At 35.4% G+C, this 2,577-nt stretch overlaps 1 pseudogene; it reads right to left on the bottom strand.

Annotated features, from left to right (window-relative positions):
- Positions 1 to 1,351: 1,351 nt before the first annotated feature.
- On the bottom strand, positions 1,352 to 2,166 carry LOC107138338 (annotated as a pseudogene).
- Positions 2,167 to 2,577: the final 411 nt, after the last annotated feature.

The raw sequence follows: 2,577 nt of genomic DNA, 5'->3' as shown, positions 1-2,577 counted from the left end.
CTCTCTCTCTCTCTCTCTCTCTCTCTCTCTTTCTCTCTCTCCTCTATCTATCTATCTATCTATCTATCATAGATTTAATCCACATGGAAAAAGGAATGTTTGGGTATACATATGATAAATTCTTTAAAAACACCAAAGTATGATATGAAGTTTTCCCCAAAGATTGCTGAATAAAATTAGTAAAGTAGAACCTACTGCTTCCCTTTCCCATGGAAAGACCAGACTTTCATGTTAGTAAACTCAAACCTAGAACATACTTACTCAGCCCCCAGACCCTTCAGAGAACCAAACTGTTAAAATTCCCTTGTTATATTAGTCCTCTTAGAAAACATTAGCATAATGATAGATGCTTTTCTAACCTGAGGCAAGTCAGATCTTTCCTCTCATGCCTTGGAAAGATTATTTCCATATATTTATCTGCAAACTCTTTACTACTACTTTGAGAAATGGGTCATATACCAGAGGTGTAGTGAGATAATTTAGGTGGTTCCCAGACAGGGCATTTTGAAGACACTGAACCAGAATGAGAAAAATATCTCTTTTCAATTATCTTTCTTTTGTTGTGTTGACCTACAGAAGCAAGTCTCAGTTTAGTGTTTATATTTGTAACATCTTTCTAACACTTGGTTGTCTCCCATTTTCACAAACAATAAGCAGATCCCAGGCTCAGAGGCATTGATCAGAACAGAGTGTTTCCAGAATTTAATAAAATTTTGTGTTTGTTGGTTTTCACACCACTTTTAAGGTTATTTTCTATTTGCAGCTTTTGATATGGTTGTAATACAAAATATATTTTTAAATGAATTCATTTCCAATTTTTTAAAAGGAAGTCTAATTAAAACATGTTAGGAAAGTAATATTGTAGATGGTATATAGATATGGCAGAAAAAAATGTACAAGTCTTAAGAGAAAACTAAAGTTGAGGAAAAGTGGTAAATTAGAAAGAGCAAAGTCAGAAAGATCAAGATTGTGAACCCACTACCAATTCCTACTTGTTTGACTCTGAACATGTTTCTGAACCTGTTAAAATCCCAGGTTCTTCCTTTATAAAAGAATTGGGAAAGACTTTTAAAACCTAGTAAGGTAATCATAAGAGTGGTTATAGTAAAAAGAAAATACCTCCTAGATAGAAAGCTCTAGACAAAAGTTGCTTGGGTTGGCACCCACTCTCCCTCTCTCCCTCCCTCCTACCCATCCACCCTGCTTCCTTCCTTCCTTTCTTCCTCTTTCTTTCCTTCCTTCCCTCCTTCCTCCTTCCTTCCTTCCTTTTTTCTCTTTCTTTCTTTCTTTCTTTCTTTCTTTCTTTCTTTCTTTCTTTCTTTCTTTCTTTCTTTCTTTCTTTTTCTTTCCCTTAGTTCTTCCTTCTAATAAGCCTGATGATTGTGTCTTCCCTGTTGCTAGCATCTTCACTTTCCACAAAATGGGTGGTGTTTTTCTTCATCCCACCTCATGGAGAAGATAATTTGAAAGGCCACAGGAAGTTATTTACTTCTTTCAAGTGTTTTTTAACAGTGTAGTGCTCATGAATCAGATCCTCCAGGAAGATGATGCCATATACCAACAGACAGAGCAATCAAAGTGTTATCTGTTAAAGCAATTTTTTTCTTATTGATTTTGCCATATTCACACTTATAGATTAGTTCATTCACTGACTTCGGGTTCAAGCACCCCCATGCAATATATGGTTCCACAATGCTGCAGCATGTTATTGAAGCCTTGTTGAGCTTAACAAAGGTGCCACTGAAGATCTGGCAAAGGGAAAGAAGCTGGAACACTTTATAAATCTTTGAACTTACACTACTAATACTTCTGTTCCTGATTACAAATGTTAATTTGGGTGCATATAAGTTTCAGCTTTACTTTTTTTAAAAATTTATTTTTTTTCATTATTTCTTACATACATCACAATAGAGGAGTGCATTACATTCATCATTTTTTTGCAATGCAATTCTTAATACACCTTTATACCACAATTTATCAGCTTTTCTTGATATCCTAGCCATTCAAATCTTAGTTATGTCCACCTGCTTATATTCCTTGAGATAGTGCTTGGCTTTGCCTTTTAAAGCATCATTTGGGCAAATGTTTTCTCAGATACTTTACCTTCACCTATGCAAAATTCCTTCCCTTTTTCTTGAGGTTGCTTGAGGGTTTTCTCTTCCTCATCCTCCATGGTTCAGTCAGGAAAGAGCTATTTGGGTTATCTTTATTTTCCAAAGTTCATACTTCTTGAGGTGAAACACAAAGTGTCATGATCCTCGTGAAACTATTCCTGATTCCTGCCAAGAATGTGACCACTAATCCCGTAGAACTACTTCCAGCACTCTTCCTACATTCTGCTTTCCTTACCGGCAGTTTTAGACTTGCCTTATTCCTTTCACTTGATTATAAGCCTCATAAAGGAAGCTCTTTGTCTAAAATCTGTGGATTTTAGACTAATTGTGAATGATTAATACATATTTGAATAGCTTAATTCAATCATTTATTCAGTGATAAATTTGTGCTCACTACAAGAATCTTAAACCAACCTACCTTCTGAAAACCACATCAGTCAACAGTCTGAGAATCCACACGTAC

Source organism: Marmota marmota, unplaced genomic scaffold (assembly GCF_001458135.2).
Source record: "Marmota marmota marmota unplaced genomic scaffold, marMar, whole genome shotgun sequence".
In the NCBI taxonomy this organism is placed as follows: domain Eukaryota; kingdom Metazoa; phylum Chordata; class Mammalia; order Rodentia; family Sciuridae; genus Marmota; species Marmota marmota.
Note: the sequence above shows the minus strand (reverse complement) of the source record. Positions and strands in the feature narration are given on the sequence as shown.